Source organism: Cimex lectularius, unplaced genomic scaffold (assembly GCF_000648675.2).
Source record: "Cimex lectularius strain Harlan isolate CLEC.00 unplaced genomic scaffold, Clec_2.1 scaffold219, whole genome shotgun sequence".
NCBI classification, from domain to species: Eukaryota; Metazoa; Arthropoda; class Insecta; order Hemiptera; family Cimicidae; genus Cimex; species Cimex lectularius.
In genome coordinates this window covers 319,251-336,335 of record NW_019392873.1, presented here as the reverse complement: position 1 = coordinate 336,335, position 17,085 = coordinate 319,251, and the positions used below count along the sequence as shown (strand labels likewise).

General features: G+C 34.2%; 1 protein-coding gene across 6 annotated transcripts in view; it reads right to left on the bottom strand.

Annotated features, from left to right (window-relative positions):
- Positions 1-17,085, bottom strand: part of LOC106667909 (limbic system-associated membrane protein) — a 400,209-nt gene that overhangs the window by 140,904 nt on the left and 242,220 nt on the right. The gene's annotated exons all lie outside the window — the stretch shown is intronic.

Sequence of the window (17,085 nt, the reverse complement as noted above, 5' to 3'; positions counted from 1 at the left end):
CACTTTTCGAATCGTTCCTTACATCCGAGATCCTGGTATAAGGACATAAAAACACTCTTTGGGCCTGCTGTGACGACTTTAAAAACACCGCCATAGCTGCAGCCATTTTTACTTTATTGCCTGTGATGTGGAAGAAACGAATTGTCATCGCTGAACGATACAGTCAACGATTATAAAATATTCCGTTAGTATTGATACAAAGCAAACTGTATTTACAATAAAACCAGTATCAAACACTGCAGTGACATAATTTCAGGGCTGTTGACCATACCTAGTTTTAGGTATTGTTAAATAAGTTTTTTTGACAAAATTTACTTTATGTATATATATNAAATAATAAGTATATGTATAACTTTATGTATATTTAATTACAAAATTTTCTAAATATCTAAATCTAATATCTATCTAAATTCTATCATAATAGTTTATTAGCATCTTATTTATTATAAAATACACTACTAGTTTCGAAGCTCGATTGGTGGCTTCCTTTTCAAGTGTTTCGTTGAAGATTAAATGTTTCTGTTAATTTGTATTTGTCTTATTTTTGGTTTACATTTCCACCAATTCGTTCCCAATATCTCAATCCGAAGCGTGCTCGATCCTTTTTCGCGTCCCTGAAGTCCTACCTCCGCATTTCCTTTTTCTTTTTTTTGGGGGGGGCATTTGAAAAGGCGTCGAAACTAATAGTGCATTTTATAATAAATAAGGTGCTAATAAACCATTATTCAAAACCAGTATTGAATTTAATGATATTTTTACTATAGAATTATTACAATATTAACTTCACTGCCTCACTGAATCTTAGAAAAACGTTCTATTAATATGTTAAAACAACACAGTATAAGATATTTGAATTCGGTCGTTACCGAACATTGGAATATGTCTCTCTCTATTCCTTTCGTCATTTTCAATATTCAATGATGTCTGAGAGATTTCTGTCAAGTCTCCTTCTATCTATTATAGGTAGAGACAGGTGAGGTGCCAATGTTAGTTGAAATCCGGGTTTTTTATCGTCCCGCGCAATGGTTCTGTCTGCAGGTTCAAGCGTTAATTGCTTGTATATTTTTTCCAAATTTTCTAATATGTCTGTTCATTTTGTTGTACTTTTTGTACATCGTGTTTCCTGCTTATTTGAATGGTTGAGGGCACTGAAACAAGTGCTTGCCAGAAACGTAGTTTCATATTTGAAAATGAGTGGAGAATTAATCCTCAATTTAATGCGATCTTATCCCATGACAGAGGCGTGGAAAAAGTTCATCAATACAGTTCACACACCGAAACGAACGGCTGCTACACCCAGGATGTGTTAGAACTAGATTTGTAGTTGGACGGCTGATAGAACAATGCAGACTTTTGATGCATATGTACAGACGCGGAGGAGAAGAATGAATTCTGTGTAGATATTTGCCAAGAAGAAGAAGCAACAGCGGAACCGGTTCTCTGTTGGAGCGAAGGCCAGATTCGTATTACTCCGGAAGAGAAAAGCATTAAGCTTTGGTATCTGATAAAAAACTTTATGGGCAACGAGAGCAAACCAGTGCGTAAAGCCGGGAACACATCCGATGCCACACTTTCCTGATTTTCGTCGGGTCGCATCGAGTACAGACGAAGACAAAAGAACCGGACACTTATATTTTTATTAAAACTACATGTATTATTGTCGTTGTATTAATTACAACACACTTATTTTTATATAAACCACATTAACCGAGATTAAAAATTCATAAGTTTTTATAAAAATTATTTAATTATGATGGTTAGGAAAAAAATTATCAAAACACGGGAATAACTTCATTTAAAACAATTAAATTTAACTAACAATTTATTACATGGTTCTACTCACAAAATTTAACTAACAATTTATTGCATGGTTTTGCTCAAAATAATGCAATAAGAACAAAAGAAGCACGTTGGGTGGCTGTGGCGTGCGCTTGACGCATAGATGTGCACACCCTACCAAAACGTTGCACGGCGTCCGGTAGCATCGGGTAGCGTCGCATAGCGCTGCATCAGGTAACTGTGTTCCCGGTTTAAGGTTGTAAAGACGCCAGCTTCAAAGAAAAGAAAAATAAGTCGAGGAATGGTATCACCTCGCTGGCCTTTCACCGAGACATGTTAACAAGGAACAAGGAAAGAGAGGGGATTTTAAATCCATGTGCTTCTTTCTTCTTCACAATAGTATCAATGAAAGCATTGGAAACACAAGCACTGTCACCAAGACCAGAGAGGGCAAGATACATATGGTATGTCGGGGCGAGAGAAAGAGAACAACTGATATCATTAAAAACACTTGCAGGATATGGCAGCGTCAATGACATCAAAGAAGGCCTTGGGTGCGTTGAAATTAGGAGGATGAATATCGGTTGGAAAAATTGTCTCCTTGGCTAGACTAAACCTTTGACACACCAAGGTGCCCAGAGAAATAAGACCGGTCTTCTAAAGGTAAAGGTTCGACCCTACATCCCTAGTCGCCAGAGATGCTATAGGTACAAAGATTCGGACACATATCCCTGCGTTGCAAGTCGCCGCATGAAGTGTGATACTGCAATACACCTGAACAAATCTGAATGGCCGACCCGACCAGAATTGAGAATTACGGCAGCAGTTTTTGGGTAAGAAAACAGTTTACATAATTTTTCCTTAAAACCATCTATACCCGTATTCTGAGGCTACGCAAGTTGTGGGCAGATCGAACAAGCACCCGAATGGGCCGGGTGATCACCTCCAAAAGTTGAGGATTGCACTCACTTGGTACATACAGGTTTGTTTTTCAATAGGATACATGATTTATGATACAAGATAATTTTGAATTCACCTTTCATCACCGGTGAGAAACTTGTTAACAATGTGTATAAAAAATTAAATGGTGAACCTATGTAAGTAATAACGAGAAAATTTAATAGAGGATTGATTGTTTTTCCCGGTAATTTGAAATCTGGCAGTTTTAATAGTTTTATTATTTTACAAAAGTTTTAAACAACCAAACAAAATACAAAAGTTTAAGTTTGTGTTCTTTAACAGATTGGAGTTGTACTTTCTGAATTTTAAAGAATTGCTAATGAGAATGAATAACCCCTGGTACGCGCGGATGAAAATGAACGATGGACTTTGAATTGTTATTTAATACAGTAACATTAAGCAAAAATATTGAAACTGGTATCCAGTACATAGAAAAGTAATCCTTTCAATGAATAAATAATTCAAGCAGAAGAAGTGCTTAAATGAAACTTCGGGCTCAACCGTGAAGCCAAATATAATAGATAGGGTGATGAGTAAGGAAACGAATATTTATCGTGAACAACCCAACCACAGGCCGACGTAGCCTGTATTCAATGCCTATCCTCTCGTGGTTTGAAACTGAATAAAACATCCCCTAAGGATCCTGCAGTATTGATTGTATAGGTTCATTAGTTTGACCTCCTTAGGGTTTAAGCTTCTAAAGCTCCCTTTTAAGATTTTGTCGCTGAGTTTGAAAGAAACTTCTTTGACCGAACGGGGGACTATCTTAACGCAAGGACCTGCCTGTCAAATGAACAAAATGTTTTTACTCTTAAATGAATGAAAATTAGTAAGGCTACCCTGGTTTAGTCAGCTCTTTTCATTGTAGTCAGCATATTTTTGTTAGCTTCTGTTTTAGTCGTTGGTGTTTCGGCTTCTCGCTCTATTCAGTAGTGGGTCCGTGTGATTTCTCTTTAGTCACGTCCCTTTTATAAGTTCGTTAAAGGTGAAAGGCCTGTGTCAGTATTATCTTTGTTTGGACGGATTAATTACGTGTTTTGTTATTGTTACGGTCTGTCCTTATGAGAGTTGGTCCTTTTCTCCTTAAATTTAATTTATTTTCTTAACCGGTATAAATGATGGGTATCAATTGTACAGTAAATCTCACAATTTATCTAGCAGGCCTTAACAACAGTTGTTTGGAATATTGCTCTTTAGTTTAGCCACATTTCTACAATTTTTCCATTTTAAATAACGAAAATGTACAAAAGAAATCGATAAATATTATAAGCTTCAGACTTTTTACTATTTAAACAAACCTCATAGCTTTTTTAACTTGCTATTTTTTATCTCAACCAAGACCTTAGAAAAATAATTAATTGATTGAAAGAAATAACTTGATAAATTGACTACGAAAACGTAAATGGATTGATTTTAATGTACCTCTTCCTTCCCTAAAACGTAACACCATTTTTCATATACCTTACGCCACACAAAACTATCAATTCAATAGCCCTTCCTTACGACTTATGGGGTCAGGAAACGCCTCTTTCTCTCGATTTTCATAACCCCTTATTATTATTTTTACCTTACAAACCACGGATCAGACAATATTTTTTTATCCAAACATCCATTTGTATACATTTTTCTACTAATTTTATTTTTGTACTATTTTATAATATTACTATTATATTTTGAATGCCGTATTTTTAAGGATTTTTCGTATTATGTTATTTGGTTTATATACAATATGTTGTAACTATTATATTTTGAATGCTGTATTTTTAAGGATTTTTCGTATTATGTTATTTGGTTTATATACAATATATTGTACTTATATACCGTTACTCAAGAAATTGATCAAAAATTCGTTACAATCCGATATGTTTTTTTGTCAATACGTATTTATTGCTTGTCAGAAAACTTGGTTTACTCTTTTCTTGTAATGCTCAAACTCTTTCCTACCTGCATTGGAAACATAATACAAAAACCACTTGATCAATTCTGCGAGCTTCAATCCAACAGTTAACAATTACCGATTAAAATCAATTCAACATTGGTAACAATTAATTAAGGTTTTTAATTGAGATAAATTAATTGGACAAGTGGACCACGAAAAATGCTGAATTGGTAACAATTAAAAATTCCTGCAGCTTCTAAATTAGTAAGTAAGAAGCAATTTTAATTTTTGGTGACAGTTTTAAAATTTGAATGTAATACAATATTTGAATTTTAACGATTTTTACAATGAAAGCGATATCGGAAAATATTTGGTAAACAATTCTGGATGAGCTTCAACAAGGATCATCCCACCATTCTTTGAGTGACAAATACGGATGCGCAGTAGGGACTATTAGTAACATTCGAAAAATGAATTCAACCCATGTGGGACGACTGAAAAGAATAAAGCAGGTCGTAAGCCAGAACTCTCAGATGCTTTCAAGCGCGGTATTATTCGTTCAGATCGTTCAGGAGAAGTTGATAATGCCGTTCAAATCCAGCGGAAGCGTAGGATAGGATAGAGCATAGATGAAATCTAAATCAGTGCTGAAATTCGCCGTATCTTCTAGGGAAGCTGGAGCTTGCGAGGAAGGAAAATATTTTTAAAAAAACACTGTTAGCAGGTAGGCATAAAAAAAACTAAGATTAGCTTTCGCCAAAAAATATGCCCACTATACAGAAAATGATTGGTCCAATGCTTTATGGTCTGACGAAACCAAAATGAGTAGTTTTGGGTCTGATCGCAGAGAGTGGATGTGTAAATGAAAAATAAAGGGCAAGAGATGTTAAACTAATAATTAAATTTGGGGTGGAAGTATAATGGTATGGACGGAGATTTATGACAAAAGGGGTTGATTTCATTGAGAAAATAGAAGGTAGAATGTCTGTAGTGGACTATGTTGAGATTTTAAAGGGTAGCTTGATAGGAAGCCTTAGAAAGCTCAATACCAACAGCAGTACAATCATCCTAAACATACCGCTCGTGTGACAAAAATAGAAAAAATAGAGCTTGACGAAAATAGGTTTAATATCTGCATGGGCAATCTTGGATTGTTCCAATTTTCTTTAAGTGTCCATTTAACTTGCAGTCCATTAGGATTCGCAGTTTGTTCCTGCTTTCCTTGACACATTCTGTATGTAATTTCTTCCCTTCCAAAATTGGTTAGAAGATTCTTGGATTGTCTGTGTCCAATGAGTGAATTAGTTCCCTCATTTTCTTTTTGTCCTTCTGTCTGAAATACTCGTTAATAGTGTGGGTTCCTATGCCACAGAAGGGTTCGGGTCCTATCAGCGGTGTAGCAGCCCCTTTCCTTGCAAGGGTGTCCGCTTTCTCGTTGCCTTCTACTCCCATGTGTCCTGGGACCCAGCAGAGGCTTACTTTGTTCTGCGTACCTAATATGTTTAGTTTGATTTTGCAGTTCAGCACCATCCTTGAACTAATGATATTTGAGCTTAGTGCTTTGATGGCTGCTTGGCTATCTGATATGATAGCCATATTCTTGTTTTTGTACCCCTTATTTAGGTTGAGTTGGGTACATCTTTCGATTGCATGAATCTCAGCTTGGAAGACACTGGTGTATTTTCCCATTGGTTCTGAGTATTTGGTTCCAAGTCCAAATACTCCTGCCCCTGTACCTTCTTCTATCTGAAAATTGTGGAAACCGGGCATATTAATCAAGTTTCTTCAATAGAACTCACCGATGTGCTTTAGGCAGAGCACGCCCCCGTACGGGATACAATAGCTCTTAAAGGGCGCTGTATGAACCTATATCTACATCTACATCTACAATCTTCAGATAGATACCTATAGGGGATCTCTTGGCCCAGGAGAAGAGATCTGTCACTGAGGTTAATGCTTCTGCATGCAACATGCAGCAATTGGGGGAAAATGTGACCAAATGGAATCAAATCACACCACAACAATGTGAGAAGTTGGTACAAAAAATGCCAAGACAGATCTGCGCCGAAATCAGAGCAAGAGGGTAACTTTAATACTAAATATTAAAAGTTGACAACGAGTAAACTCATAGTATTGATCAATTGCTTAAAAAGGTACATTTTTGTTCTTCTTTAAAAAAAATTGTTTTGTAAATCACAAAAAATATCCTATGTAATATCTTAGTAACAATAGATCAAATCGCCGATGCTGATGCACGATAGACCAATGTTAAAAAAAAGTAAATTTTTGATTTTGTTTGATAAAAAAAATGTTGTTGGAAGAGAAGGGGGATGGGAGCCTCGAACCCCAGAACTCGACAAAGCGGGCATTCTTGTTTTATACGGCTTGAAGTAAGGGAACACTTTTGAAATAAAACATTTTCATCTGCTTCATCAGAAGTGGGATCCGATGGTGTGGAGAATGTGCAAAATGTGAATGGAATTTATCGACAGCAAGTGAGGGCTGATATACGGAGTCATCCAGAAAACGTAGCCAACGCTAGTCCGTCCCGTGGGAGATTTGCATAGCAAAATGAACAATTTTGATACCAATATAGGATCAAATGATCGGAAATGACCAACATACTGATTCTTCACGGCGCGAACCTGCTACAGTGATGCGAGTTCTGGGTCAGATCTCTTCCGAACAAAATCGTCAGTTTAGTTTTCGTTAAGTAGTTACGGTTAAACTTTCGATTTTTATAAAAATTTGGTCCATTTGACATAGGCTACTAGGTAGACTTTTGTTTAGTTTTGTTAATATATATCGATTTAAAAGATAAATATTAGCCTAGAAAAATATTGTTGTGAAAACACATAAATTAGGGCCACACACATAAGAAAATACATATATTAAAATAAATATAAAGAAAGAAGAAAGAATAAATTTACCTTACATGTAGGACAAGCCCATCAAATAATCACTACAGCTTGGTAGTGACTGAGAACCATCTCGATTATCAGATGGGCAATAATATCTTAATTCTGAGATAACAGATGCTTGATGGGCTGCTTCTTGCTGAATAGGATTGTGTAAACAATACAACTTGCAAGATTGATTTTCCCTCTGATTTGTGAATTCCGTTACTACTGTAAAATTGATCAACTATTCAGAGACGGTAAAGTTTCATCAGATTGTTTCCAATTCATTAGTTTACGTAAAAATAAAAAATATATGAATTTATAAAATCACGTTGAAAAATAGTCGCTCGTGATTGGAAGTGATATAGTGGGAAAGGTGGTAAAAACAACTGTTTTGAGTGAATGATTGTTTATCGGGAAGGGTTGGGCAGAAGCAAATGCGAGTTTGTTTACACTCAGAAATCGAGAAAAATCGTCCATGTAGGGCGGAACAACTTCTTTATACATTTTTCTGTTACATATATCAAAGGCGGCCTTAGATCAATCCTGGAATACTGCCATATTATAATGCCGCTCTCCCCAAAGCCCCTTTTCAACCTTATTCGATATCTACCTACACCGTCAACAAGCCATGTCCCCTTTCCGACATTTTTTAGTTGGATTTATACACCAATTTATGACCAGACCGAATAGTATTAAATTTTTTATGGGTCCAATACGTGTTTTTTTTCACAATCACAATTTTCTTAATTCTTAAATGTTCACTTCTTATAAAAGATGGCTCTATTCACAAACTGTTTTAAGCAGCAGTTATATTAAGCCAAGAAGTTCCTTGAAACAGTTTCTGAGTAGAACCATCCTATTCAAAAAGTATTTATCTCTTTTTAAACTGCCAACAAGAGCGGGTTTGATAGAATGTGAACTATTCTGAAAAAATCACAGATTAAAAGATTTTATTTCAGTAACACTTGTTTTGTTTCTTAATAATCAAATAAACTTATTATTTTGAACACATTTTAAGAGTCTTTTCTGAATTACAAGTTGCTGATATCTTAGTCTTGTTCTTTGGCCTTCTAGGTACAAGTGGTACTGTGATTTAAAAAAAAATTTCAACGAACAACAGAGATATTATCAGCCCTCGGGATGTGATCGGTGTTTTTGTAAAAAAAAAGAAGAAAAACTTATAGTGATGATTGCCGTGTCAATGCCTTAACCGTTGCGGCCATCGAAGCCATCCTCTTCTTATCCAGTCACTCCCGATAATCTAAATTCCCATTTTGTATCTGATACCTATAGCTCTTTCTCTTCCAATTCTACAAATGTAAACTTGCCAATAGGGCCACCCTATAATTCATCGAATTTCTTCTTTTCTTATCTAACCCCAGCTGATGTTGTCAACGCAATATCAAAATCTTATACTAAGGCTTATAGGACCTGACGGTATCCTGAACAAATTTTTATTTGTGACCTTATGGTTATTCTTAGGGGACTCTAGTCCCAGTGTACAGTATTCTCTCTCTCTCTCGCTCTCTCTCTCTCTCTCTCTCTCTCTCTCTCTCTCTCCCCCACTCTCTCAAAATTGTACGTGATAAATAAAATCCATAATACATTAAACGAAGCAGTTCCTTGAAACAGTTTGTGAGTAGAACCATCCTTTTCAAAAAGTATTTATCTCTTTGTAAACTGCCAAACAAAAATAGATTTGATAGAATTGAAATTTCTTTAAAACGAATTATCAACCATAAAAATCGGTCCTTTAGGTTTTGAGATATTAGAGGTTGCAATGGGAATGACCAATCGTCGAAATTTTCTGTCAAAAAATTAATTTACACCGATTTTCCGTGAACGTCGGTATCTAAGGGGTTTTGGTACACAACTAAAGTTGGCAATCTACATAAATAATTGCTGTAAAATGATATAATAACATAGTTGATTTGAGAAATGAAAATATTAAAGAACTGAAAATTTCAAAGTTAAATTTTTTTAGCGAAACCAGGGCCTATTCACGAGAATTGGCGAATACGTATCGAATATTTTTGATGTAAAATCACGAAAACAAGTTTGGCCCAAATCCGTGATCCATCAACCAGTTCGTTCCCTTGTTAGTATCACTAGAAATTATATTTTTGTTTTGTTTGACGGCTGAAGGAGCAATGACAATTGAGAAGGACTGTAAAAGCAGAATCTGCAAATGTATTCGTAGATAAATTATGACAAAGTTTACAATTAATCATTTGATATTTAACGTATTAAACCATATTGAGCTAGTTATGGATGATATATGAAGTTGTATGCTACCTATAATTAATATTTACATTATATAAAAGTTTATTCTAGTTTTTAGACTACTTTATTTCTTCTTTTCTCTATTCTCCCGTAAAATTTCAATTCATCATTGTGTTGCTGCTTTAGATTATGCTGTTTCTCAAAAACAACCCAAATGCTTGTATTGAAAATTATTTTCTTCAGGTTTGTATTATTTCTCGAACATCATTTGATTAGAATAATTGTAGGTGGGTATTAAAAGTATGGGAGCTTGGCGAATTCAGCTCAATTTGCAGGAAGGCGAAGTTACTGGTGCAAATTGTTTTCATTTCGAATCCCGATTTTCCAAGTGCAAACTGGTTATTAGATTTGCTCCGAGTTGATGAAAAAAGATCGGATCTTTGTTCCGGCACAAATGACAGCATTAGTAAATCAATAAAGCCCGCCGGGGCAAAACGAGCCTGCGGGAACTAGAAGCTGATGAGTCTAATTAAAACGAAGAGGAGAAAAGTGTAGCAGGTGGACAGGAAGCAATGAGCTAGAACCATCGGATCCTTTTAACCGGGAAGAATTAACTTGGATGGAGTTAGAAAAGAGCTTCCTATCACAAAACAAAATTCTAACTATCTTTTTTAACATTTACATTTATACTTATCTATAATTATATTTATATCATTTTTATAAATATTAGTAGGCCCCTACTAATACATTGCATTACCTAATGTTAGAATATAGAACGTAATTTTTGCTTCGTTAAAATTGTCTATTGTTTTGAAAATAAGAACATTTTCAGAATTCTTATTTTTACAATTTATTTTTATTTTCTTAAATTTTATTATTTATCTTTATTTTTCTTTTATTTTGGTACGGCCATTTGGGAAATTCATTAGAGTTCGTTGTCCGATTGACCGAATAACGTTTTTCAGTTAATTAATCTAAGGTATTGGTTGAAATAAAAAAATGAAAAATGGCAAAAAGGAAAGAAAATTAAAAAAAGGTGGGGTTGAGATGGGAAGTTAGTGTCCGAATGGATCGAAGTCACGATAGCTCAAGTGGGAGAGCAGTGGCGTATTTAGTCGAGTGTCGTGGGTTCGAATCCCGCTCGTGACACTGACTTTTTATCTCAACCAATACCTTACGCTTACACAATGCATAAATTAAGTTAGCACTTCAGTATGGTCTTTTAACAATATCTACTGTTATTGAAATGACGAAGACTGTTGAACGGACTTAAAATCAAATCAATAAATATTTTTTGATAATACTTCGTGGTGTAAAATTTTTGTTACGTCACTGTGATAAGTAAATAGACCACTCTTAATTTTAGAACAAAAAATTATTTGAAAATCTTCAGTTGATATTCACTTTTAACACTTAAAATAGATTATATTTTAGTATAGCTAAAATAGTTTATATTTAAGTATAGCTAAAATAGTATATATTTAAGTAAAGCTCTCGTCAAGTGAATTGAATTTACGATGCAGTTACTATAAGGTAATGAAGATAAACATCTGTGCCAGAACATCAAAATTGGTGTAATTCATTAAATACGAAATTTTAATAACAGCGTCGCCCAGATTTGATGACATGTCATGTCGATAAGAAATTGATGTGGAGATTTACATTAGTAATTAATAGCTGGAGTAATTTGTTGCACTGAATTTAATATTTACATCTTTCAATTAATTAAACTTTTTATGTGAATGAAAAAGTCAGTGCCACGAGCGGGATTCGAACCCGCGACCTTCGGCTAAATACACCGCTGCTCTACCACTGGTGCTATTGTGACTTCGATCTGCTCGGACACCAACTCCCCATCTCAACCTACAACCTTTCGAATTTTCCCTCCTTTTTGCCATTTTTCAAATGTTGTGTAATCAGGATTCGATTCTCGGCGACATATGAAAGGGCCGAAAAGTTTAAAAGTTGTACATGTTTACGCCATTGAGTATTTGGGCGAGGGGCGTCTCGGATAAATCAGTATTTGTTACTCTCAAGACCTGAGTGTCCTCTTTCGTTCCCCTCAGATCTTACGCTTTCTTCAAGACCTAATATTTTTTTTGAAACTGTTTAGTTTACTTATTTCTGAAAGTTTCGTTGTTCATGTTCTTTCACTTAAAAATTACAATAGAGTTGTCACTAGCCCGTATCCTCAGCTCGCTGGAGCACGTCGAACCGCATGGGATTTCGTACTGTCTGTAAGTCTGCGTCTACTAAGCTCTTCTGTGTTGAACAAGCTGAGTGTCTTTCGTACTTCTGTCAATTCAACAATATAAAGCGTAATTTTTGCTTAGTTAAAAAAGTCTATTGTTTTGGAATAAGAACGCTTTCAGAATTCTTATTTTTACAGTTTATTATTATTTTCTTATATTTTATTATTTATAATTTTTTTCCCTTTATTTAAATTTTATTTTATGACGGCCATTTGTGAAAATAAATGCCGCTTCAATGTATATTAAGTAACCCCTTCAGTATGAATTTATAACAATATCTATTGTTATTAAAAAAAGCTTATTTTCAACTGGGGAGGATATAATGTGTAGGTTAGTCAGAACTTTGGAAGGCTTTTAAATCTTTAAGGTACTGGAAGAATAACTACTTCCTGATATACCCTCTGTTTAACAGAAGCTTCCTTATCTTTAAGGCCTATTATCTTCCCCTGTGTTTATAGGCGTTTTCGGAACTGTTATTTCCTCCATTCAATGCCCGGAATATTTTATTTAAACGTTGATTACACCGCGCACAACGTTTGAACATCTTTAGTTAATTTTGGAATAAAACTGTTACAGAAATACGATTCAAATGTGACTGTACCTTTAATGCAACTCCGAAATTATTCTCCTTAATAACACAAAAACTTAAAATCTATTAGATCCTTGGTTTTATTTCAAAAACTGATACTGAAATCAATGCCTTACCAAATGGACGTTTGAATATTATTGCCGGCCCTAGACTTTTCTAGTTATCATTTAAATTTCATTAATAAATGCCTTTACAAAATTCGTAACAAGTTTTAAACGAAAAAATATTTTACAATTTAACTTCAATCCGTTTGTGATCGGCAAAAGCGATTCTTATAATTTTTTAATTTTTTGTATAATTTTTATACCGAGTAATTTATATGTTTTTTGAATAAAGACATACGTTATAAGAAATGTATAGTCATCATATTGGTGAAAGAAATATTATTCAGCATTAAATTCACTAATTTCGTGGTCCGATTGACCAATTAATACTTTACAATTAATTAAGGTATTTTGTTGATGAAAAAAAATTATTGGCACGAGAGGGATTCGAACCCACGACCTTCGGCTAGATACGCCGCTGCTCTACAATCTCAACAAAAAAACTTAATTAATTGTAAAGTATTAATTGGTCAATCGGACTACGAAATTAGTGAATTTAATGAATGAAAATGAAGTACACTTCACTAAAGCTCTCCGTCGCCATTTCAATTGTAGTCGAGAATCCAAACCGATTACACGACATTTGAAAAAAAACTCATAAGGTGGGGTTGAGATGGGGAGTTGATGTCCGAGTGGATCGAGGTCACGATAGCTCAGGTGGTAGAGCAGCGGCGTATCTAGCCGAAGGTCGTGGGTTCGAATCCCTCTCGTGCCATTAACTTTTTTTCATCTCAACAAAAAGCCTTAATTAATTGTAAATTATTCAGCATATTCTCGTTTATAATTTATAGGGCGACATGACTTCTTTGTGTACTTAGATACAAGATAAAACGTTTTGTTAAAAACAATAATTTATTTTTGGAAATAATCAAATCATAATATCCAAAAATCAGTAAAATAAAATCATAAAAAAAATTTAAGGTTACCAAATTCAAAGTGTTTTTACTATTTGGGTTATTTTTAATAATAATATGAGTATATTCCATCCACAAGCCGAAGGTCGTGGGTTCGAATCCGGCTCGTGACACTGACTTTTTTAGCTCAACCAAGATAAAGATTAATTAATTGAAATATGATTAGAGTTGAAATTGTACATTGAATGAGATTAATGGAATGTTTTTTTTACTCTAACACCTAGCCCTTTTACGCTTGTTCAGACAGTGTAGTGTAATGATTTTTATCAATAAAAATAAATACATTGTGTACAAAACAGCTAGTTGTGCATATAAATGAGAAAAAAAAATTCTTTCCATAATTGTAAAAGTATATATTTGAAACATCATAGTACCGAAAATGTAATCGAATAGTTGTTTTCCAAATAATGAAAGAGAATTTATATAATATAAAATAATCATTATTTTTTCAAGTGTCAAGTTCCTCTAAGCTGTGTCAACTGTTATTTTAAAATTTTCGCTCGTAAAGATATATTAATGTTGTAGTAGTCTGTGAGAGGAGAATAGAAAGGGACACGTGTTTGCGGAGAAGTGTGGGAAATGTGTCAAGTGTGTGTCTCACTCTTCCTGACCACTTTACCTCTCCTCTCTTCTGCCATGCTGTCGTCCCTTACCTTACTTTAAACTATCCTATCATAAAGTAGTGTTTGAAATATTTGTTTGTACTTTCGTAGGATAATTTGAAGTTACTATTGATTAGACAATAATTTTAATTAACAAACCCGGATTGGATAAGTCGATAAGTTTGTGTTTCATATTGGCCTGCCATAATTCAGGACGGAAAGGATAAATGTTTTTAAAATACTATATAAATAATTTAAATTTTTATGGGATTATTGTTGTGTATTCTTTGCTTGACTTTCTGCTAACTTTTATTTATCATAGAAACGATTTAATTATTTTATTACGTTTATTCATTTAGTGAAATATTTATTGTGTAGAGCTGATAGTAATATAAGTTTGCTACTTTTTTTTACGCTTCAGTGCACTTCGTCAACTTTATTTATACATTTTTTGTATTTTAGCTAGTTTTTATTTTGTTTTTATTTGATTACCTTTACACACTGGTATGATCGAACGCTTCGAATCTTAAAAGAACTAACTTATTAGAGAGAGGCGTGAGGAGGAAGGTATTATTATTTCTACCGTTTAGGAACAATCCAAAAACAGAACAGGAAATTAGAATGTTAGAATGGAAGTTAAGAATGTAATTTTTCTCTGTAGGTTTGTAAATTTATATAAATTCAACTCTGCATGTATTTTATATGTGCATCCATATACATATGTACAGAATTAAGCGTATACTTCATCCAATTTAGCGGTTTGACACTACTCGGTCAGACTTTGGTATTATTCTCCTAGCTGCCGAAGTCCAGGAGCTGTCAAACCAATAGATATGGGTTTCTCACACTTAACGGCCTTTCAAAGCACAAAATCCAGGGCGGACTCCTCTCAATGTATTTAAAATTAGATTCTTATTGTGTGTATGAAATTAAAGTTTTAAGTTTTTTTTAAAAGTTGAATCAACAATCAATTTGGCTTTCGAACCAATTGGCTTCCACCACTCATCAACTTCACAGAGTGACTGATTTCATTACTTCGTGTCTCGATCAGAAACTGTACGCGACTGGAGTGTTTCTAGATGTTTCTCAGGCCTTCGACAAAGTATGGCATGAGGGATTATTATGTAAATTAAAATTATTTTTACCCCAGGCCTATTATCTGATTATACAATCGTATCTTAAAGAGAGATTTTTCGCAGTAAACCAGGATACGGAGACTTCTGGGATGGAAGAAATGCTTGCAGGTGTGCCACAAGGGTCAATACTCGCTCCGCTGTTGTACACAATTTACTTCTGATATGCCCACAAATGAGAATACACTCATCGCCATATTGACTAGCCATCTCTAAATAACATAACACAACAACAATTGAAAAATGGAGCAATCTTTGGAAAATAAAGTTTAATCCCTCAAAGTCAGAACATATCACCTTTACACTCCGTCGTGAGACTTGTATATACTTATACAATGAACCTGTTCCTCAATCCGACAAAGTTAACTATTTAGGACTTACATTTGATAGAAGACTAACTTGGAATCCACACACACGATTAAAAAAACAGACACTGAACAAACGATTTAAAATTCTTTATTACCTACTCAACCGACAATCAAAATTACCATTAAAATCAAAACTTTCGACATACACATACCTACTCAAACCTATTTGGATGTACGGGTGCCAAGTATATGGATCGGCGAAGTATTCCAATATTCAAAGATTACAAAGTTTTCACTCCAAAATTTTAAGACTAATTGTTTCTGCCCCTTTTTATGTAAACAATAATACACTTCACAGAGATCTTAAAATCCCAACAGTTTTTTCATCCATCAAAACATATACAGACGTTTTCTTAGTAAATTAAAAAATCACACAAATACGATTCCCCACAATTACCATGTAAACGTCTGTATAAGAATATGGATAAGAGACCTCTTAAACGATTAATATCATTTTATTAATCCAGAGCGGCTGCCAATGGGTAGCTTTCTCTATAACGCCCATAATACCAAACACATAATCTGAAATCCCATCTGCTAGTTGTATATAATACATGTACAGTTGTAGATACAAATAAATGAAGTAAAAAAAAAGTAAAAAAAAATTAATAGTTTTAATGATTTGGTAGAAAATTGATCAAAACACCGGAATATCATCTTTTGATATAATGAACTTAACTAACAATTTATTACATGGTTTTGGTCATAAAATTTAACTAAGAATTTATTTCATGATTTTGCTCATAACACCATTTTCGTCGAGTAGCTTCAAAACAGGACCCTTATATTCTTTTATTTCAAACTATGTATATGTAATTTTGTAGTTTTATTAATTACAACATTCCTATTTTAATGTAACCAAATTAAACGAGATCAAAAATCCATAAGTTTTTTATAAAAATTATTTAATTAAGATGGTTAGGCATAAAATTTACCAAAACCCCGGAATAACTTTATTTAAAACAATTACGTTTAACAAACAATCTATACATGGTTGTGCTCATAAAATTTAACCAACAATTCATTACAAGGTTTTGCTCAAAATAGTGCATTAAGAACAAAACGTGGCAAGGCGTCGGGTAGCATCTGGTAGCGACGCGTCTTTGCATTGGATAAGTGTGTTCCCGGCTTTAGCCATTACTTTACTGTATATACTATGTACAGCCAGTACTGCCCATCGGGGAGGTGGTATGTTCTACAGACAGATAGCTGAAGAACACGGAACACAAGTAATGCGTTAACTCACCTGAGGAAGGATTAAAATAAATCCGAACGTTGTGGATAAAAACTGGTTGTGGTTTTTTGAGATGACCTATTATCCCACCTTCAAGAAGGAAGAATCATAAGATAAAGAAAATGTTTTTCTGAAACCTACATCA